Here is a 23,788-nt window from a genome sequence, read left to right on the forward strand (position 1 = left end):
ACTAGCGTGTGTCTCCAGCTATTAGGGATGAGGGGTAGCAGGAATTGGTTGGCAGCTGGAAGGTGGTTTGGGGCCTCGGGTATCTGCGAACATAGTGACATTACCCGGCCGGAAATCAGTGCATCACATTAGGGTGCTAGAAGTGAGTGTGTGTGTGTACGAGCCACCTGATATCCGTGGCACCACGTAGTGGCACATAGTGAATGGCAGGGAATGTGTGCAAGTGATTGTTGAAACAGTACAATGGAGTGGCCGTACATGTTATTTCTTGACAGAGAAATCTGATAGTTGACATTGAGTTTTACTTGTGTGGCCCAGGTTGCGGAGCTAACGTAAAGTGTGGCAAGTCTTTGTATGTACATATTGCTGCTAACATCCAATCAATTAATCAGGATTTATAAAGTGTGGCTAATCACCCGATAGGATACACAACGCGCTTGCAGGTCCCGGAGGCTTATTCAAACAGCGAAGTCTTGAGGGCCGATCGGAATTCCAGAAGTGAGGTGATGGTCTGGAGGTGTGTGGGGAGGCTGTTCCAGATTTTTGCTTTGATGTGAGAGAATGAGTGTCTTCCACTCCTGCTTCGTTAGATGCACATACCGCATCTAACTTTGTGAACCGGGGTGCACCCGGCAACAGTGTGTTAATGAATTGGGGTAATCTCTAGGGTGGGTCTCATGCTGACAAGGTTTGGCACCCCATTAGGGTACTGGGAGGGAAAGTTATTTTTATCACATGTACATACTGGTTATGGTGTTTAACACAATTGGGCCTAGTACTGAGAGTAATATTTCTAAACTCAGTAATATTTCTGAACTCAGCGCTGCCGTGCTGATTAAAACTCAGCTTTCCACCAGCCTTTCCATGGCGGTCACCCCGCCATGGAAAGGTTGGTAGAAAGCCAGAGCTGGGGGCCACAGGGTGGCCCCTTCATTGCCCATGCCTGCGCATTCTGATGGTGTTGGTGTGCTACAGTGTTGGCCTTGGTTCCCTTAATGGAGCCAAGACCAATAACGTAGCACTGTTCCCACTGGTCAACCCGGTCAGAACGGCGTAATACAATGTTCCCATTGATCAGCCTGGCACGAATATTGTAATACACTTGGGGGGGACCCCACTGCCATGGCAGTGGTGTCCTCTCCGCAAATTCGGCGATTGGCTTGTCTGGCCTCCAAACTCGTAATAAGGCCCTATGGAACTAATTTAGAGTTTGGCAGAGGGGGTTACTCTGCCACAAACGCGACAGATATCCCGTCCTCCATATTACAATCCTATAATAGCCTACAGAGAATGTAAGAGGCGGACAGTATATCTGTCACGTTTGTGAGGGATTAACCCATATGACGGATTAACCCATTTGCTAAGCTCTACATCAGGCCCTATGTTTTGAGCAGTGGGACACATTTAAATCATGAGAAAAACATTTTTCATAATTTATTTAAAAAAAAGGGAAGGTGCCATTCACAAATATGTTTCCATGAGTTGTTGTGACTCATCGTCAAACTCCTGGCTTACTCACAGGATATTCAGAAGTGGACAGCTGGCAGGTGTCATTTCTCAGACCCCGTTCTTCATTTTAGGGTACCACTCTCATGCTGCAATAGGTATGTATAGCCTTTAAAGCAACCCTATTTTAGATATCAAACATGAATCATCTAACATGGCTCATACAAATAGATGGCACTGCATGCTGTGAATTTGGTGACCTGGGACCGCCAGAAACCTCTGCCTTGCCTCCTTACTCCTGAAATTCGGAAGTTAACCAGGAGTACTATAATAGAAAGTCAGAGCAAAATCTATGTGTATCGGACTCAAAGACTATTTTGATGCGTGACTATTTGGCCATTTTTGGGGTAAATGTGAGTATTCCAAGAGAGATATAGGCCCTCATTATGACATTGGCGGGCGGCTGGTCTGGTGACCGCCAGGGTCATAATGAACCCCATAATCTTTTCTAGGGTGTTTGGGGTGGGGTATGGAGTGGTGTGATGTATATTTCCCTGATAAAAAAAAATCTTTGAGGAGTCAAATATAAAGACGGGCAAAGATATATTATAGAGTGATTATAGACTTCCTTTGAAAGGGCATGCATTGTTTTTTCCAGTGGCATATTAGTCCCGAAAGAACAGAACAAGCAGCAGAAACAGAAGTATCATGTATGAACCCATCAGTCAAAAACACATTAAATACATCTTTTGGTTTATTTCCAAAGATATTTTCATTCAGGTGCAAAATGAATTAGGCAAAAAAGCACAACAAATATTGGTTGCAAAATGCATCTATGAGAGTGATCTTGAAATATTTTCAGCTGTACCAACTGTAAATTGCTCATATTCCTAAAAGTGCTAGCAAGAAATGTTCAATCATACAGATAAACATTTTATTAAGTGACATGTTTATGGTCTGGCTTGACAGAGCAGCTGTTGCCAGACAATTATGTTAACCTCACTAGAGAGGGAGACAGACGACCTATTCGGTGCATAAACCCATCAGAGATACAAGAGGCACTTTCATTCATAAGTCAGACCTGGCCACCAAAGGCATAAGCCGGACCTGTTGGCATTGCCAAAGCTCGTTTAAAGTTGCAGCCGCACTCGGCATGTTAATTAGCAGGATGCGTAGGCAGAACCATCTCTACTATGCTCTCCCTAACCCTTCCACATACTCTTCCCTCCTCCATCCCCCTTTACTCATCCCAAGCCCTTGGGTTGAGTAAATTAGGGATATACTCCCAATTAATACTTCTGGATTTCTTTCCTCCTCCACCCCTCCATTACTCCAGTCAATCTAACTAACAAACTCTCATATCCGAGGCTCAAATTAACTCATAATAATGCTAAAACTGTACTCATTATTTCCTGATACTAATCCATCACTAATTCTTGTTGGGTTCCAGAGTAGCATGCTACTCACCGAAAAGCGCTTCGACGCCTCCTCAGGGGTAGTAAGCGCTATATAAATACAATTACAATACAATAGAATACAATACAATCTCTTAAAAAGTAATTCAAAACTCGATCTTTCCCGTTTAGAAAGCAGGGTGCCCCTTTTATGACTGTCAGTGTGAAGAATCTCCACCTGCTGTACCCCAACACTTGGCTCTTTGCGAGTAAGATTGGGTCCCCCAGATGAAGGGCGAGATCTCATGCCACTGAAAAACGACTCCAACTGCAAGCCAGGCATGGTAGGACTTTGGGCAGATGATAGGTAGAGCTGTGGGACACAGGAGTGCTGGCGTCCGGAACGCAGGGTGGTGGGATGGCATCAGGACTAGGAAGACGATGCTTAAGGGAAAGAAAGGTCTGCAATATGATAAGGGGTGAAAGGTGGGAAGGTGGACCAGGGGATGTGCCAGTGTTGGGTGGCTGCAGCAAAAGAGAAAAGGTTTCCACTGCCGTGGTGAGTCGCTCAACCAGACTTCACGCTGCAAAAAGTTGGCAAAGTTTTTATCCAAAATACGAAGCTGCGATTTCATTTACTTCATAACTTCGCACACCCTAGTCCTACCAGTTTCCTGCAAGCTTGATAAGGCAGCTGCAGGCGGAATCTCCGATCGCCCTGAATAACGTGAGCAGTGCCAGGCATATTTCATTCCTCTCAGTGCTTAATTTGTAAATAAAAAGGTGCCAGTGCTCAAAGCTCCCCTCTTAAACACGCGGCTGCTGCAATTAAAAGTGCAAGCACATAATACTGATGCAGAGTAATCCTGAAGCCACCTCGGGCCTCTTCAGTCCATTTACAGCCATTCCCTGCCCCTGCAGCTCACTCTTGCAGCTTCCTGCTTTTCCCCTTCCTGACGCTTTTTCGTTTTCCTCTTCCTCCGTCTTTCCCATGTGTCTTTTGCTCCCAGTAAATGCTTGAGACAGAAAACTAAGCACCCGCCCTCAGAAATAAGTGCTGGTGCTCCGCACCGGAAACAACAAGCACAAATTAAGCACTGATTCCTCTGCATAATCCGTCTTTGAGTACCTGTTGTGTACTCGAATTTTGTATGTTTAAATGAGCTGACTCATTTCAAACACTTTTCTGTTTCAGTACCGCAGCCCGAGTATACAAAAGTAACATATAAGCACTGCAAATCATGCATATTCATAATGTTTTCCTCTTATGAATAGCATATATTTACCATATGCACATATTGCATAATTTAAATGCTGCTCATCTATTTTCCAATGTAAAAAGGCCCGTGAATGTTTCTTTTTTTCTTTCTTTTTTTTACTTTTGTCTAATGTAAAAGTAGCTATTCCTCAGACACAAATTTGCTACCTGGTGTAAAATTGCTATTGCTAACAATGTGGATGAATTATGGCATTGGATAGAATTGTGGAGTACAATTGCCATGAGAATTACTATGCCCTGGAAACTTGCAGGTATGACGATTCGACGTTCTTAAATTATTCCTATGCAGGAATGCTTTATTACCGAGAATTAATACCACTGTGTACAGCGTAAAACAGAAATAATATGCTATGAGTAATGTTGATTACAAGGATTTTTTTGCTCTGATAAAGACTGGAAACAAATACAGGCCCAGATATATACTGAAGTGGTGTGCGAAAAATAGCAGTGCCGTGCCACTTTTGAAACGCAAGGGTGCGCCGTATCTAGAGGAATACAGCACTCCCCTGCTTTCCCGCTTCTGCTGGGGCTGAATTAAGCTACCTAGTGCCAATGCAGCCATCCTTGCACCATAGTGCAAGGGTGTCTGCGCTGAGGGGATAGATTGTTTATATGCAGAAAGGTGTCCCTTCCTGCACATAAATAATCCATTATGGCGATTTAACACTTCTATGTGTGCAGCAAAATGCAACACACATAGAACCACGAAAGCTTCACTTTGAATGATTGTTTATGTGCAGGAAGGGATACCTTCCTGCAGGTAAACAATCGTACATGGCATTTTGCTTCTCGGTGTTTGCCTCATTTTGTCACCATGTTCAATAACCGAAAGCCATCAATGGTCATATACGCCTCCTATCAAGGCTTTCAATAAGTCTGTTAGAAATCGGGTCTTTGGTTGGCAGTCAGGTTATCCCCTGTCAAAACAGGGACCCTCACTCTAGTCAGGGCAAAAGAGAATCACCCTCAGCTAAACCCCGCTCACCCTCTTGGTAGCTTGGCACGAGCAGGCAGGCTTAACTTCTGAGTGCTTCGTGTAAAGTATTTGTACTAACACACACAGTAACTTAATGAAAACACTACAAAATGACACAACACAGGTTTAGAAAAATAGAAAATAGTTATCTAAACAAAATAAGACCAAAACAACAAAAATCCAACATACACAAGTCAAGTTTTTAATTGAAAAGCAAAAAGAGTCTTCATGTTCTTTTAAACACAACGCTAACGCTGTTAGCGTGAAAATGTACCTGGGTCGCGTCAAAAATAACCCCGCATGGGTGAGTGTGCGTCGAAAGAAGCTTGCGATACGTCAATATCACTCACAAGCGAGACTGTGCGTCGTTTCTCTTTTGGTCGGGTCAGCTTGTGTCATTTCTTCTATCCTCAGGAAAGAAACGCTTTGATCCGGACAAGCACTCTTGGGTCCGGGCAGGCTTTGCGTAATTTTTACACGTCCAGTGATATTTGCGTCAGAAATCATGCCGCTCGGTAATCCAAAAACAGTGTAGGTTGCGATCTCACCAGCCTCCGTCAGAGATGCTGCGCGTCGTTTCCCCAGCCACGTGCATCGATCTCACAGCTGCGCTGCAGGCACAGCATCGATTTCAGATGCAAAGCTGGCGGCGTGTTGTTTATCCGGAGGTTGCTTTGACATTTTCCACGGACGGCGGTCTGTGCGTGGATTTCTTAAACTTGCCTGGCAGCATCTCCTTTCAAGGCCCCAGGAACTGGATAGGGCACCACTTGGCATGGCAGGAGTCTCAGCAGAGGCTCCAGGTGCTGGCGGAGAGAAGTCTTTGCTGTCCCTGAGACTTCAACAACAGGAGGCAAGTTCAGTTTCAAGCCCTTTGGAGAGTTCTTCACAAGAAGGAAGGAACACAAAATCAAGTCTTTGTCCTCTTGCACAAGCAGAAGCAGCAACTGCAGGATAGCTCCACAAAGCACAGTTGCAGGCAGGGCAGCCCATCTTTCTCAGCTCTTCAGCTCTTTGCTAGGCAGAGTTTCTTCTTGGTTTCCAGAAGTGATCTAAAGTCTGTGGTTTTGGGTGCCCTTCTTATACCCTTTTTGCCCTATGAAGTAGGCTTACTTCAAAGAAAAGTCTCTCTTGTTTGTGAAATCTTGCCTTGTCCAGGCCAGGCCCCAGACACATACCAGGGGGTTGGAGACTGCACTGTGTTAGGGCAGGCACAGCCCTTTCAGGTGTGAGTGACCACTCCTCCGCTCCCTCCTAGCACAGATGGTTCATACGGATATGCAGGCTACACCCCAGCTCCCTTTGTGTCACTGTCTAGTGAGAGGTGCAACCAGCCCAACTGTCAAACTGACCAAGACAGGAAATCCACAAACAGGCAGAGTCACAGAATGGTTTAAGCAAGAAAATGCTCACTTTCTAAAAGTGGCATTTTCAAACACACAATCTTAAAATCAACTTTACTAAAAGCTGTATTTTTAAATTGTGAGCTCAGAGACTCCAAAATCCATGTCTATCCGCACCCAAAGGGAATCTACACTTTAATCATATTTAAAGGTAGCCCCCATGTTAACCTATGAGAGGGACAGGCCTTGCAACAGTGAAAAACGAAATTGGCAGTATTTCACTGTTAGGACATATAAAACACCTTAGTATATGTCCTACCTTAAACATACACTGCACCCTGCCCATCAAGCTACCTAGGGCCTACCTTAGGGGTGTCTTACATGTAAGAAAAGAGAAGGTTTAGGCCTGGCAAGTGGGTACACTTTCTAAGTCGAATTTGCAGTTTAAAGCTGCACACACAGACACTGCAGTGGCAGGCCTGAGCCATGTTTACAGAGCTACTATTGTGGGTGGCACAACCAGTGCTGTAGGTCCACTAGTAGCATTTGATTTACAGGCCCTGGGCACCTCTAGTGCACTGTACTAGGGACTTACCACTAAATCAAATATGCCAATCATGGATGAACCAATTACATACACATTTTGTATAGAAGCACTTGCACTTTTTAGCAGTGGTAAAGTGCCCAGAGTAACAAAAACAGCACAAATATAGTCCAGCACACATCAACAACCTGGGAAGCAGAGGCAAAAAGTTAAGGGAGACCATGTCAAGGATGAAATGTCTAACAAAGTCTATGTTCAACTTACTTACCCAAGACATCTCTCTGTTTTTAAGAACCCCCATTAACAAATATTAAATAGGTACCATATGCAAGAGATACGCTTAGGATTCTGTTACATGAACACATGCTCATATTCATGCACACCCACCATTCGAAAAAGACAACATACTCTGAAAGGCCCAATGCCAGTTTCCTTTCTACCCCCATTAATAAATGCAAATAATCATTTCTCTAGAGACAGTAGACGAGAAAGAGAAGGGTGACATGGCCACAGAGTAACTTGATTATCTCTCTGCGCTATTCAAAGATCTTTGATTAATACTCACTTTTCCCATGCACATTTCATGTAGTGCTCTAACCATTTTGGACTCTGGAACTTCAATTATATGTTTCTTTCGGGATGTAGGCCAAGGAGAAAGTTAACACTACTTGCTTAAGGCTGAACTTTTCATTAACAAATATGTTACCAACATTGTATACTGAGGAGCATATTTATACTTTTTCACTCAAAGCTGCGCTAACACAATTTTGCGTGAAAAAGTATACCGCCGGCAAACGCCATTCCAAGCCCCGGCCGGGCATCATATTTAAGGAATGACGGTAGCCAGTGGTAAGGTCCAGCTAGAGTCATGAAAAAGGACGCTAGCTGGGTGGGGGAGGCATAGTGAGAACAGGAGGTTGTGCGTCAAAGGATTACGCTAGTATGGGCAGAGGAATCATAATGCCTCAAGCCAGACTAGCGTCATCCTTTGACATACAACCCCCCTGGATATTACTCCTGTCTTAGTATAGACAGGAGTCATGCCCACCACCCCAATGGCCATGCCCAGGGGACATATATATCCTGTGCATGGCCCAGTGCCATGTGGGGGGGCCCAAGTTAGGCCCCCGTGTGGCACTGTTTAATAAAATGAAAAATACTTAACTGTACTTATCTTACTCGCCACAGGATGGGGTCCTCACATCCTCTGGTGTCCCTATGATGTGGGTGGGGATGTCCCTGGGGCTAGGGAAGGGTACCTGTGGGCCCATTTCATGGAAGTAGGCCTGAGGTCCCTTAACGCCTGCCCTGACCCAGGCGTTAAATAATGTTTTATTATTTTAATTAATTAAGGCTCCTTTCCCCCGTGCTTGATTTTAGCATGGGGGGATAGATATGACGCCAAGGCCATATCGTCATTATTTGCATGGGAACGCCTATCTTGTATCTCATTGATGCAAGATAGTTTCCTGGTGGCAAAAAATGACTTTAACTCCAAAACTATGGGGCTAGACGGGTCTAGCAGCAAGTATACATTTTGAGTTAGGTTTGCACTGAATTTGCATTAAAAAATGATGCAAATTTGGCGCAAAGCAGTATAAATCTGGGCCTGAATACCTATTAAAGCATTGCTTTCTTTAAAAAAAAAGACACTGAGCCATGTGGTATATATGGAATAAAGTACCCACTGTTGTATATTATAAGAATGTAGCAAATTACAGAGGACTTCCATGGCCATATAGAGGAACAAGGCATACACTTATGGAACTCCAAGGTGACTTGCAATATCCTTATCATGTACAGCAGGGGGTGTTTTATTCCTTAGAAGGCATGGCCAAACGATCACCTGTCCTACAATCCATTTAAATCATTGGTTCCTAGCTCTTTCTTATCAAAAAGAGAGCATGCCAGCAAATATGAAGAATATAAGGAACAAAAATAGAATTCCTAGTGCAAAATTCAACACATCAAAAAGCATAAGCAAAATATATTAGAATCAGTTTATTACATGTCAGATTTTTTTAAAAAAAAGGCACAATAGCTCCTGATGAGCAGAAATGTGCACAAAATTCAATAATTTCTATATATGCACCTAAGGAGTGCAAAAAATAAACATAAGCATGGTGCCATAAATATCTCATTTGTTCTTCTCCATGTATAGCTAGTAAAACCGAAAAAAGAAGCAGAAGAAAGCAATGTTGCAACGTTTAATTTATTTCTAAACAGCTGTTTTAATTATGGTCTGAGACCTGGCCTGCCTTTGCCGGGGCTGCTGGCTTAGGCGAAAGGCATTGTGACATCAGAACTCAACTGTAATAATTTATTACATTTTCGTGACTGCATCATTTCTTTACTACAGATGACTGCATTCGTCAGAAGTCACTGTGAAGATATCTGAGACAGGTTTCTAGTACAGGAATGTCAGAATTCCATGTATTAGAGAAGCTTCTAACCTCCAAACTAAGGCTTATCTGGTATCCATGATTGCACAACAGATATCACAAGCATTATAAAGCTTCTCTCCAACATAATCATACAGAGTGAGGTGAAACTCTGCACCAAGAGTTTGTTGAGTCAAACAGCATTCTACTAGAAAGGAAACAAGGCTTTAGGCCATGAAGAGGACAGAAATGGCAATTGCAAAACCAACAGGAGACCTGCTTTCTTCGTTCATTGCTAGTGAGCCAGACATCCTACTCTTACTCCGGCTATCTGTAGCCTATGGTACAGCCAACCATATTATTCTACTGGAAACCGTGAAAAGGTGGGCCTGTGTCACTAGTGTAGCTTTAGAGTGGGTCCAACCACTTCCACCAAACCTTAGTCAGCTAGCAGATAAGCAATGGATTATCTTCTCTTCAAGAAAACTCATCATTCCTGTATTCCACAGGGAACACCATTTCCACACGAATTATCAACAACTACATAAGACCACTGGCCCAGGTGTCAAGTCCAATTCCAATATGCACAAAAGATATCTGCACAGATCAGTAAAAACACCACTGCTTGTTTAAAATGCACAGACTTCCACTTTATTCTCCTTCATATAAAACACATGAAGACCAGAATTCTTATAATGGAAGAAACCCCAGAAAACAATAAAAACATTTTGAGAGTGGTTCAATACTTCACATCAAGTCACAGCATTTGTATAAAGAGCAACTATCAAATGATGCTGAGAAGTGTCTTTCCTGTACCTTAGTTAAGACACTACAATGAGCTTGCCAGAGTATTGATGTTGTCTTGGATGAATTACAGTAACCCTATTTATGCTACAGCCTTACAGAAAAAGTCCAAAAATTCTTCAGAATGAAAAAGAAAGCAGTCGGGCACTGCCTGAATATGGAAACATCAGCATACATTACCCGCACCAAAAGAGAACTTCAATGGCTCTCAATGACATACAGAATATAATTTAGACTACTTGGTTCCATTACAGATGCTGATGCAACATTACAAGCACAGCCATGACTACATGTCAATCAAAGATAATTGGTTGTTCAAGCCAAGTTCACCGGAAGACACAGGGAGGGTGAAAAGTCCATTCCTTGAGTACACTTTTGCCATACATGCCATAGGCTTACACCTGGACAGTGGGACAATTTGGAGAAAAAAAACCAGGGGAATGTATTTTGCCTATTGTCATATAGTGAAGCGGGTACAATTTCAGCTAAAATAAAGTAATGTTTGACTTTACAAATCTGGAGTTTTCCACCTGAATCAGGTCTGTTGGCATGCATGTTTTTTGGAACTTGAAATGTCCAGATTCAAGTAATCACGCAAACTAAGCAGCATTCAAAAGAAGTCTGAAGATGATCTCCTTCAAAGAGGACTTGATGTGTCTTCTTAATGCCACCATAACTAACCTTTCATTTCATGGTGTGTCTGAGCAAATCTAAGCCTAAACCCAATGAATGGCATTGATTAAGTGGCTGTTCTCAAGTGTTAACCTCTATCTGCCTAATCACTAATAGGGGCTTGTAAGATAGAACTAAAAAGCAATACATTTACTAACACTGCAAGGTGGCTTTTGGTCACAGTCCAATCTTTGCTCCAGCAACAAGAGATCTTAGGGTGACAGTGTACTTTATAAATGTTTTTGGCAACATAACATAACAAGCCAGGACTACAAAACCACTAAACAAAATAATAATCTATGACCCATAATAATTCTGTACAGTTATTCTACTTTCAAAGGTAATGTGTACCACTGTGTCAACAAGCGTTTATGTTACGACTCTGTCATCTCATTTCTAGGGGGTGCTGTAAGGGGACTGTCGATAGCCTGGGAGTCACCTTGAACACTTATCTAGAGTTCCTTGCTGACTTCCGTTTGTTTCTCTTTTCGCCATGGTATGCTTTTGTAGTATTACATTTGCTTCCTGTGACTGCAAATCCCATAATGCACAGCCTGGTAGTCAGGAAAGCCTGGATTCTGTTTTACATTGTTTTCTATGGGAGAAGTCCAGTTGCTCCTTTTCACCGGATCCTCTCCGCCAGGACTTGCGAGTGTCTGAAACTACACACACCTGAGACCTCTGATGTGCAGCCCAGTCATGTGATTCTACCTGGAGTTTTCTGCAGCTTGGAACTGCTTATAAGCAGCCATTTCCTCAAGATCCTTCGTCGTGCATTGGAGTACGATTCCTTTGTGTTACAGACCCCTTATCGGATGGTGTTCCAGTCTTGTTCCTGTTCTGTTCCAGCTTGAACCTGTTTCCTGTTTCTCTGCCCTGCTCCTGATTGTTCAAGCCAGAGTCTGCTCCCTATCTCTTAGCCTTGTACCTGTTTGTTTCTTCTGGAGCCTGCTCCCTGTTTCTCTTTTCTGTTCCTGCCTTGTTTCAGCCTGAACCTGCTCCCTATTTCCAAGTCCTGTTTTCTGCTTATTCCTACTCCCTGTATTCCAGCCCTGTCCTTGCTTGTTCCAGCCAGAGCCTGCTCTCTGTTTCCCAGTCCTGTCTCTGTTTGTTCCAGCCAGATGTTTGCACCCTGTTTCCAGTCCTAGTGCTTCAGCCTGACCCTGTTCCCAGTTCCTGCCTGTGTCTCTTAGTTTGTCCCTTCTGTTTCTATTTCCTTTCGGTATTTGTGTCTGGTAAGTGTTCTATCAGTCTTCGCCAGTGTATAAGTGTCCTCCTTTGTACTGGAGTTGGCTCCTGGTTTCCAGGAGGCAATTCCAGCCCCCATCCTTGTCTAGTGTTATGTGTTGTCTTTCATGTCAACAGTGAAAGTGTACTATTGCTGTTTTTCCATGAATCGCCACTGTGTTTCCAGCTGGACCCACAAGAGCTTGTCTTGTGTATGTAAGTGCTATCCTTGTTTGTGCTCTAGGGTCCAGAGACAGAATCACTTCTGCTGCCTCCTTTCTATGGGGCTGGAAGGGTGACTATCTGTAAGAACAAACTGCACAGAGGCATTGACATTCCCTGTCACTGTGGGAAGTTCTGCGCCCTACTCTGTGTACAACCCCAGCGTGTATGTCCATTAGTAATCCGTTTCCTGTTTGTTAACACATGGGTTGCTCTGCTATTACTTTCCTGTTTCCAGTACCTGTCCATAGCTGTCTTTTCCGTGTATACCTTTAGCTGCTCTTCTGCCCCAGTAAACTACCTCTTTAGGATATTCTGTGACCTCAAGTCAGAGTGAAATGCACTAGGGAGCTGTCAAGTAACCTAGCCAGACTTGGATTGTAAGGCACAGAAGGATTTAAGTGCAGAGAAATGCTCACTTTCTAAAAGTGGCATTTCTAAAATAGTAATAGTAAATCTAACTTCACCAGTCAGCAGGATTTTGTATTACCATTCTGGCCATACTAAATATGACTTTGTTACTCCTTTCAGATCAGAATCTACCACTCAAACAGTATAGAAGGGTAGCCCTAATGTTAGGCTATGAAAGGAGCAGGTCTCATAGCAGTGTAAAAATGAATTTAGGAGTTTTACACTACCAGGACATATAAACTGCATAGGTACATGTCCTGCCTTTTATCTACATAGCACCCTGCCCTATGGGTTCCCTAGGGCCTACCTTATGGGTGACTTGTATGTGGAAAAAGGGGTGTTTAAGGCTTGGCAAGTACTTTTAAATGCCAAGTCGAAGTAGCAGTGAAACTGCACACACAGGGCTTGCAATGGCAGGTCTGAGGCATGGTTAAGAGGCTACTTATGTGGGTGGCACAATCAGTGCTGCAGGCCCACTAGTGGCATTTAATCTACAGGCCCTGGGCACATGTAGTGCACTTTACTGGGGTCTTGCAAGTAGATTAAATAAGCCAATTTGGTATGAACCAATGACACCTTGTTTTAAGGGAGAGTCATATGCACTTTAGCACTGGTTAGTAGTGGTAAACTGCACAGAGTCCTAAAACCAGCACAAACAATGTCCAAAAAAGTGGAGGGAGGCAGGCAAAAAGTTAGGGGTGACTACCCTAAGGCTGTCAGGTCTAGCACCCGCCCATCAGCCCAGTGGGAAAGTTGTAATGGAGATGGTGGGGAGACGACAAGTACAGTGGCGGTCTCCTTGTTCGGAGTTTGGTGGTCAGATGTTTCCGACCGCCAAACTCGTAATCACCCCCTATGTGCCAAAGTGATGATCAAGACCTGAATTCTAGACAATACCTGCATGTAGGGCCGCCCTGCTGATTAAGACCTGGTTCTCCTCCAGCCTATTTATGTCAGTATCGCTGCCATGAAAAGGCTGGCGGAGAACAGGTGCAGGGGGCCAAAGGGGGCCCCTGCATTGCCCATGCACTTGGCATGGGCAGTGTAGGGGACCCCCTGCCCAGCACTGTCGCAATGCTCACAGTCAGCATTGCGTGTTTGCTGGTGCCTTCTGTGGCATCAGCATTGCCGCCAGCTCGATTACGAGCCAGTGACAATGCTGCCACCATTTTCCCACTGGACTGACTGGATTGAATTTTGTTTTTCATCCATATAAGCCAAATTCATATTGGGTCAGACCGGAGGTAGCCAGCATGGCGTCAACCTCCACTTGGGAAATTTGGCAGACGATTTTTAAACAACAACATTTTTACTTCAAGTACATTTTCGAAAAGTATTTTTACATATCTTTTTAAGAATATATTAATTGTTATTATATTTTCCATAGAACTAATTTTTTATACTTTAAATTGTTTTTGATACTTTTGTCACATGTTTCACGTTATTTAAACTTTTTTTCTACCTTTTCAAAACTTTAAAAAACATTTTTACATTAAATTTCCATTGTTTTCTATAGGGAGATAGCTCCTCCTGATAAGTTTGTCGATCTCAGAACAGGACTGCCAAACTTGTGGGGAGGACAGTGTCTCCCCCGAGCGTATTACAATGTTTCTGCCAGGTTGACCGGCAGGAACATTACAATACACATTCCCGCTGATCAGTCTGACAGAAACTGTGCTATGATATAGCAATTGACTCCCCTAAGCACAGAGGGGGCCTATGGACTATGCACTGTCTGCATAGCAAAGCAGTGTGCACCCGACGATCCTGAGTTGGGGTGCCCCTGCACCTGTTCTCTGACAGTCTTTTCATGGTGGAAAACCACCATGAAAAGGCTCGTGGAGAACAAGATTGTAATCAGCCAGGCGGCGCTGAGTTCAGGGCCACTGTGGCTGACTACATCCAAGACTGCCGTTAGCCCATCGGGGACAATGTTCCCAGTGGTGAGGGTGGTCCCCTGGCCAGGCCGACCGTCAACGCGAGTGTGGCAGTCCTCGGACCAACACACTCGTAATGAGGCCCATAGTCTTTTTTATAATTTCATTCAGCAGGCATTTGGTTATCGCTAACTTCAATTTTGTAGTCTAGATCATTTTGAGTTCATTTTCCTGGACATAAGTCACAGGAAGATGCTGCTGTTGATTGGACATGGTAAGACCTTTTAAAGCTTTTTTTATAGGATTTTAAGGATAGCGGATTTACAGGGTACTTGTAAATTGTTGTTGTAATGTGGTTTTGGGGGTTTTGGTAGGTTTAGTCATAGTTTTTGTAATTTTGTTCACTAGTGTTTTGGGCTAAGTTTAGGTAAAGTTTGTTAGTAATGTATTGTTATGTTACATTATGTTACGTTATGTGCTTTGTGTTGATTAAGGGCCCAATTAAGAGTTTAGGGGACAGGAAAACCATTAAGATGTTCCCGCTGGTCTGACCGGTCAGCCCAGTGTGAAAGTGGCAGCAGCATTTTCAGCGGCTCCTGATCGAGCCAGTGGCAATGCTGCTGCTTGCAGGGGGCACCAGCACCTTGTAATGCACAGTGTCTGCACAGCAGACTCTGCGCATTATGTGGTTGCTGGGCAGGGGGCCGCTTCCACTGCTCATGCCGCTGGCATGGGCAGTACAGGGGCCCCCCTGAAACTCCTGCACCTGTTCTCTGATAGCCTTTTCATGGCAGTGAAACTGCCATGAAAAGTCTGGTGGAGAACCAGGTTGTAATCAGCAGGGCGGTGCTGCATTCAGCGCCACTCTGGCTGATTCCAACCTGCACCCGCCATCAGCCCATCGGGATCTCTGATCCCAGCAGAGACGGTGGTAGGTTGGCAGGGCTGCCTGCCAACTTCATAATATGGTGGTCGGACCACCCCAACCGCAGCGGTCCGACAGCCACCGTGAGTGTGGCGATCCGAGGACTGCCATACTCGTAAAAAAGTGTGATGTGTATGCTAGGTTTGAATGTACTGTTTTTTGTGGGTAGATCTTGGCTTTTATTTTACAGGTTTATAATTTCCATGGTTTCTTACGGATATTTGGAGATTGTGTTTTTTTCTTAAAGGAAATCAGTGTTGGTTTCTAGTTAAGCAATATTTTAAACTTTAATTTCCCTACTTTTTTCAGGTCTCCAAGAGCGTTTTTTTCTTTAAACACTTTTTCAGTTTCTTGATGGTTCATTAAGACTTTGGGTTGCTTCGATGGATCTCTTGGAGCTTTATTTTTGTATTTTTGGGGCTTTTTGGTGCATCATTGTTTTTAGTATATAGATACGGAGCACGATTGGAAACTACAGAGCAGAAAGCTATTTTTAATGTAGGTGTTGTGGGTGGAAATTTTATATTTTATGAATGATGTCAATTTTATGCGATTACTACTTGTTAAATTATATGTTGCAGTTATTTTTTTGAATCACTTATATTGGTGATATGAAGTTTGTGTTTGATGGCACTGACATTGTTACAGAATTATACATATTATCTTTTTATTAGTCAGTTGAAATTTCAGTTTTATACAGTTTTTGCTGAAATAAAAATAAAATATTTTATATTACATATTATATTATTTAAAAAATGATTTTATCTATGCTGGTTTGGATCATTCTTCTGATTTATTGAGTCTCCTGCGGGATATTACTTACTTTATAATAGGGCTTTGGCTAGTGATTCTGTAGGAAAGTACCCTCTTTCTTGGCATGGTTATCCCCTTTTTCTGCCTGATGTCAGTGTGTTAGACTGTGTTTGCTGGGATCCTGCTAACCAGGCACCCAGTGATTATGCTCTCTCTCTCAAAACTATGTATTCATCCCACAATTGGCATACTGGCAACAAGGAGTGTATTCTTTCATGGGTGTAAGTGCTGTGTGACTACAGTGGTAATCCATGAGCTTTGCATGCCTCCTAGATAAGCCTTGGCTGCTCATCCACAGCTACATCTAGAGAGCCTGGCTTCTAGACGCTGCCTACATTTCACTAATCGGGGATACCTGGACCTGGTATAAGGTGTAAGTACCTTAGGTACCCACCACACACACCAGGCCAGCTTCCTAAAGTTTCTAAGTAGTGTACTCCTTTGTTGTTAATAACGAGTTTTAATCTACATTGTATTATGTGGTACATTCAATTGGTTTATGTACTATCTGTACATTTAATTTGGCTTACTGATTGTTGAATTCATAGTTGTTGATCACGTTGTTCTTTTGTGGGGCTTCTATAAATTTACAGATTGTAGGTTGGGTTCTACCTAGTGTGGATTGCAAGCCATTGTGCCAAACTTGTCCTGTTTTGTTGGCTTTGGCTTTTTGAGACATGTCTCTGTTGTTGATATTTGGAATTTGGGTTGGGATCCGTGTCCAGAGCCATGCAGTCTACCAACCCAAGTGTCTTCAAAATGAACCTTTAAAGGGTTTAGTTTGTGTTTGCTTAGCATAGTCTATATCTGAGTGACTCACTTAGGCCACATTTTCAATGTCCCATCCATCATCCATTTTTGGCATTGATTTAGTTTGAATACGTTATCTGTTGTAGAAAATATTAGGATTTGATTTTCATGGTTAAGTTTAAGTGTTCAGGTATTTAGATATCTTGGTATCTTCTAGTGACAGGAGGGGTATCACTGATGGCTTTTTTAGTTTTGTGCAATTAAGCTTTTTAAGGTGGTAATTGCTGGTAAATGGTTGGTATGGTGTGTTTGGGGACTTTAAAGAGTATATATTTTAATATTTTATTTGTAGGCTCTTGGGAGCTAGTGCTTGCCTCTCTTAAATCATACAAAACATGACTGACTTCTGCTTCAGTGACATTTGTGGGGTGGTGCGTTCCCTTACATTAGCTATGATGTCATCTTTTGTAATGGCCCTCAAAGTGCAACCATTAGAGTAATATTTAGTTATATTTAGTTATTTATTTAGTATATTTCCAATTGGTAGTTGCTTGTACTTCCTTGGTTGTAAGTGTAACCCATGTAATATAATAATTGCTTTCCTTTTTGTGATGTATTTTGCACTTTCTGTCAGTATGTCTGAAAATAGTGTAATAATAAAAAACTATTAAACTACACTATTAAAATTTATATTACCAGTTATTGACATACAAAATGATATAACTTATTTACTGTTTTATACTTACGTGTGGGTTCTTGCTGTATGTTTCAGACTTTCGACTGTCAGTCCTTGAAGAGGGTATGAACAGTTATCAAATTTGGGTAATATTAATAAAATTTGGGTGAGGAAAGATCTTTTAGTGGTGATAAGAATGTAAAATCCTTTATTGGAGATATCGCAATGATGAGATACTTATCTAATTAATTGTTTAGTAAAAATGTGAAAAATAATTGTAAGACTGATAACCCCCTTTTTTGTATAATGATTTTTTGAAAAGTGATGTGAAAATGAATTAGTTTTGAAGGGAATCTCTAAATTAAAAGAGTTTTGTGACTAATACTTTTTCTAAAACATAGGACTGTTGAATTGTAGTACCCTTAGTATTTTTTCTTTGTCTTTTAGCAAACAGGATATGAATGAGAAGGGGAGGGGGTGCAGTTTGTTTATTCACTTTTTGAATGAAGGTGGGCTATGAAGAAGACCGTTGAGGTTGAAACGCGTTGCCCGTAGCCTTGTTTGTTACCTCGGTTTCGTGATTTTGGTTTGAAATAAAATCACGTGTGTGCAGCAGTACAGAGTGCCGGTGTTCTCCTTTGACTGTAAATTGGGAGAAAATCCTTTGTATATATATATATATATATATATATATATATATATATATATATATATATATATATACACTGGAAAAGTTTACAGGGAGGTTGCAGTTAGGTAATGGAATTAAAAAATGTATAGAAATTTGCTTAAAGACCCAAAGCTTACAGGGACGTTATAATTAGCTTGTCATTATTTGTGAGATTGTCGCGACCATAACCAAATTTATTTTCTCTTTAATTTCTCAAAAAGTACTTTGCAGATTTACCACAAATAAACAAAAGTACAATCAGTGTACCAAAAGCTAGCTTTCTGCCAAATTTGGTGTAATTCTGTCCAGTGGTACGGGCTGAAGTCATGTTCAAAGGCCCTTTGGGAATTAACATGGGAAACGCAACCTTTTTGACTTCCCCTTTTTCCCTTTTTCTCAGGCCCTGCTTGACGGATCACCCAAAGCTTTTTATGCACAACAAGAATTATCGAAGCACTTTTTAGGGGAAATTTCGTAAAGATTTGTAAACTGGTGCCAAAGATATAGGCAAGTCAAAAAACGTGTTTTCTCTCTCTCTCTCTCGCTCTGTGTATATATATATATATATATATATATATATATATATATATATATATATATAGATGTTTGTATTCAATGTGGGGCCCTGACCAACCAAAGTGGTAGACACGGAGTTCGGTAGCACAGTGGACCGTAGCGTCATCTGTACAGCGTTTCTGAGGTGAGAGGCTAGGGGGAGGTGTCATGGAGGATCCCGGGTAGGGTGAAGGACGTGTGCATTATGGTTCCCTGGGTTGGCCCCTCCTCCCTGGCGCTCTCTGGTTCAGGTTGGCTGGAACTGCAATACATGGGCTGTAACTGCAGTATGGGATACATGTGTTCGTGACACGCTACCTCGAAAGTACTCTTTCTGACATGTTCGGGTGGAATGCAGAGTGTCCTTAAAACTGTATAGCTATATTTAAAAGTGGTGAACTGAGCTCTGTTATTCCAGGACCTGTCCTGCACTTTTTAGTGATCACTGGGGTGTTCCAGTGGATTTCTTGGCAGGGGGTGCCTGTCCACCTGGACAGGAGATGTGCAGGTGTAGGAGGACTCAGACCAGAGTGGACTTGGTCATACTCTGAATAGTATACACATACAACATGACAAAGGAAGTGGTCAATTTCAGAAGGACAGCAGTACAAGCCTTTTCTTCCAAGAATTCACTCAAGCAGGTGAGTACTACCCAAAGGGGCTAACACAGGATAGGATTTAAAAGGCAAATTGAGAAAACCAGAGAAACTGAGCAAAGCTGAAATTTCAAAATGGTGGAAATCTACATCACTCAAAAACTATGTGGATAAAGGAATGGTCCCACGGGCCTTTGGATACACGTTGTTCCATCATACGAATGCCCGACCCAAAAGTGCTGGTGGCAAGGGCAGAAAATCTAGCAGCGAGTTCAAAAAGAATGTTGGACATCTTGATTAAATACGCCTGGTTGGATAGAAAGAAACTGATGAGTGAGATAGCAGCTATGAAGGCAGAACTGAAAGGAAGCCTTGAGAAGTATATGATTGAGACATTTATGATGGAAATTACCAACTGGGCGAAGAAACATAAGGAGAACATCAAACTCTATAAACAATATAAACTACAAAGATACTGTGATGACTACGCCGGTGTTAGAACCATGACCTATTACAAGAAATAGGATGATGAGATTAGCAGACTTTTTACAGACACAGTTGATCCAGCAATTAGGAAGGTTCCCATTTCAGAAGGAAAGGTGATTACAGGTGATGAGACGTAAACCTCAGGCACTGCAGGTAGCATCACCTCTCGAAGTGAGAGCAGACGCAAAGGAACAACTTTTTTTAGATCAATACAGACTTTTGAGAAAGAATCAACAGATAGCACGCAAAATTGCGATCAAAAGGAGCAGAGGGTCCACAACACAAAACAGGAAGAGAATGAGTAAAAGCAAGCAGAGCAGACCAAGGAGACGGCAGAGTCAACAGAGGAGTCATAAGAAAATCATGGGGGCAAGTGGGAAATGCCAAAATAGGCTCCAAAGAGAAAGAACAATGGGTCCTGAAGTGGTAAATCAAACCACTATCAGTTTTTCAACTAGGGAGTTAAGTTAACTGATATTGAGAAAGAGGTTCTATGCCTAGCTCTCTCCTTCTGTCCCCTTTGAGAGTTCGACTATGATAATACCAGAATTGACCTCTTTAAATTTGTTAGAAAATTTAAACGCTCAAAATTGCATTATTTTAAGAATAAACCTGAGGTCAAGTCTAATGCCCAGGATATTGATCCTGTGTCAGAAACTCTCAACATTGGGGACTTTGGGCCTAATTACGAGACTGGCCGACTGACCCTCAGCCCGCCATCCCGGTTGAAAGGAAACCACCACCGAGCTGGCAGCCTTCCTCAGTGGCCAATTCCAATGTTTCCACTGAGCTGACTGTCGGAAAAACCTCCATATTAGGAGGTGTCCGCCAGTCAGCCAATTGGAAACCGTGCCTCATGGAGCTGAAGCCAATGCTGTCACACAGAGGGGGACTCTAAACATCTTTCTTACCCATCTGGTATTATATGATGTTTTATTCAATTTGTATTTCCCCTTTTTTGTTTGATAACCACTATTATATATATATATATTTTAGCACTTTTTTATTAATATTGAGTTTAATGGGTGATGAACATTTATGTTTCTGAGTTATTGATATGCTATGTGTTTATCTAATTTTGTTGAGATCACATGTTCCATAATGGACTTGGTTGGTAGTGGGTAAAAAGCCTATAAAAGAGACTCATGGGAAGGTTTTTTACAAATTGTGAACAGGACTGAGAGGTTGAAACGCGTTGGTGGTGTCGTTTGTAGTGCACTTTTGGATAAAGTAATAAACTCTCCAGGAGTGCAACGAGTCAATTGCTTGGCAATTGTTTGTTTTGGAGATTGTAGAGGAATGGTCCTTTCCTCACGTGTGCACCCGTGAATTTGCACGCCACAAGGTAGACCGTTTTATGGATTATATCTATATATCTATATATCTGTATATATATATTCATACTTTGCAACGCTAAGGATTAAAGTATCTGTTACTAATCCATTTACCATGGAGTGCCCTGGTTGCTCTTTCTAGATTTTGCATATTGTTACATACAGCACACAACATAGCCGGTTCTGCTACCGCCTATGTAGTTGTGCATTTTTCGAAACCCGTGGTGGTTGGGTTTCTGCACCGGGTTGGCACCCTCCACATGACTTACATATGATATTATGCTTTCGGACTTCCTTGTTGCCAGATGTGCAATGATTAGCATTCAACCACCTTTTTTGAGGAATATTGACTAATTGCAAGTAAATGCTGTTTTGCACTTTGTCACACCCGTACTCTATTTACAATATTTGACTGTATATTTTCTCATCTTATGTTCGTTGCACCCACATGTTTGCCTTATACATGGTATAACTGTAACTGCATTGGTTGAACAATGGAGAACTTTGATGACAATAGAGATACCCTGTTTAGAGAACTATTTCAAGCAAATGCCCAGGCCAATACACATAGCACATCTAATCCCTCACAGGAGGGCCTCAGAATGAAGTTCATTAAACTCGAACGTTTAAGGAAACAAGAACTCTCACGCTGGTGGGACTATACGATCTTACAAAAATACAGGGAGTGCAGAATTATTAGGCAAGTTGTATTTTTGAGGATTAATTTTATTATTGAACAACAACCATGTTCTCAATGAACCCAAAAAACTCATTAATATCAAAGCTGAATATTTTTGGAAGTAGTTTTTAGTTTGTTTTTAGTTTTAGCTATGTTAGGGGGATATCTGTGTGTGCAGGTGACTATTACTGTGCATAATTATTAGGCAACTTAACAAAAAAAAATATATACCCATTTCAATTATTTATTATTACCAGTGAAACCAATATAACATCTCAACATTCACAAATATAAATTTCTGACATTCAAAAACAAAACAAAAACAAATCAGTGATCAATATAGCCACCTTTCTTTGCAAGGACACTCAAAAGCCTGCCATCCATTGATTCTGTCAGTGTTTTGATCTGTTCACCATCAACATTGCGTGCAGCAGCAACCACAGCCTCCCAGACACTGTTCAGAGAGGTGTACTGTTTTCCCTCCTTGTAAATCTCACATTTGATGATGGACCACAGGTTCTCAATGGGGTTCAGATCAGGTGAACAAGGAGGCCATGTCATTAGATTTCCTTCTTTTATACCCTTTCTTGCCAGCCACGCTGTGGAGTACTTGGACGCGTGTGATGGAGCATTGTCCTGCATGAGAATCATGTTTTTCTTGAAGGATGCAGACTTCTTCCTGTACCACTGCTTGAAGAAGGTGTCTTCCAGGAACTGGCAGTAGGACTGGGAGTTGAGCTTGACTCCATCCTCAACCCGAAAAGGACCCACAAGCTCATCTTTGATGATACCAGCCCAAACCAGTACTCCACCTTGCTGGCGTCTGAGTCGGACTGGAGCTCTCTGCCCTTTACCAATCCAGCCACGGGCCCATCCATCTGGCCCATCAAGACTCACTCTCATTTCATCAGTCCATAAAACCTTAGAAAAATCAGTCTTGAGATATTTCTTGGCCCAGTCTTGACGTTTCAGCTTGTGTGTCTTGTTCAGTGGTGGTCGTCTTTCAGCCTTTCTTACCTTGGCCATGTCTCTGAGTATTGCACACCTTGTGCTTTTGGGCACTCCAGTGATGTTGCAGCTCTGAAATATGGCCAAACTGGTGGCAAGTGGCATCGTGGCAGCTGCACGCTTGACTTTTCTCAGTTCATGGGCAGTTATTTTGCACCTTGGTTTTTCCACACGCTTCTTGCGACCCTGTTGACTATTTTGAATGAAACGCTTGATTGTTCGATGATCACGCTTCAGAAGCTTTGCAATTTTAAGAGTGCTGCATCCCTCTGCAAGATATCTCACTATTTTTGACTTTTCTGAGCCTGTCAAGTCCTTCTTTTGACCCATTTTGCCAAAGGAAAGGAAGTTGCCTAATAATTATGCACACCTGATATAGGGTGTTGATGTCATTAGACCACACCCCTTCTCATTACAGAGATGCACATCACCTAATATGCTTAATTGGTAGTAGGCTTTCGAGCCTATACAGCTTGGAGTAAGACAACATGCATAAAGAGGATGATGTGGTCAAAATACTCATTTGCCTAATAATTCTGCACTCCCTGTACATGGAGAACAATCAAATTCCGAGGGGACTGAAGGTTATTTTATTTCCATCGTTTGACGACCTAAGCCCTGACTTGCTCAAAGCACATTGGCTCTCAGACGCCTTGAGCGTAGGTGGATCATTAAACTGCGAGCGGTGGAACAAGGCCTGAATATACACAAAGACTTACA

The sequence above is a fragment of the Pleurodeles waltl genome, chromosome 6 (genome assembly GCF_031143425.1).
Source record: "Pleurodeles waltl isolate 20211129_DDA chromosome 6, aPleWal1.hap1.20221129, whole genome shotgun sequence".
Lineage (NCBI taxonomy): Eukaryota > Metazoa > Chordata > Amphibia > Caudata > Salamandridae > Pleurodeles > Pleurodeles waltl.